Source organism: Planococcus citri, chromosome 5 (genome assembly GCF_950023065.1).
Source record: "Planococcus citri chromosome 5, ihPlaCitr1.1, whole genome shotgun sequence".
NCBI lineage: Eukaryota > Metazoa > Arthropoda > Insecta > Hemiptera > Pseudococcidae > Planococcus > Planococcus citri.
The window spans coordinates 63326127-63326335 of record NC_088681.1 but is presented as its reverse complement, the minus strand read 5'-3'; positions in this window follow the sequence as shown (position 1 = coordinate 63326335).

Below are 209 nucleotides of genomic sequence, written 5' to 3'. Positions count from 1 at the left end.
TTTCATCAAAAGTTATTACCTACTCGAGCAAATATGATTGACTCGCTCATAAGCACCTGACAACTTTTCCTCGTGAATTTTGACTCGAATAAAAATGACCAAGTGACACAATCATTCAAGTTGATAAATTTCATTTTTAGAGCCCTTCTTATTCTGAATCCAAGACAGTCATCGAAAGTGAGATTATAATTCGATTTGAAAAAGAAAAA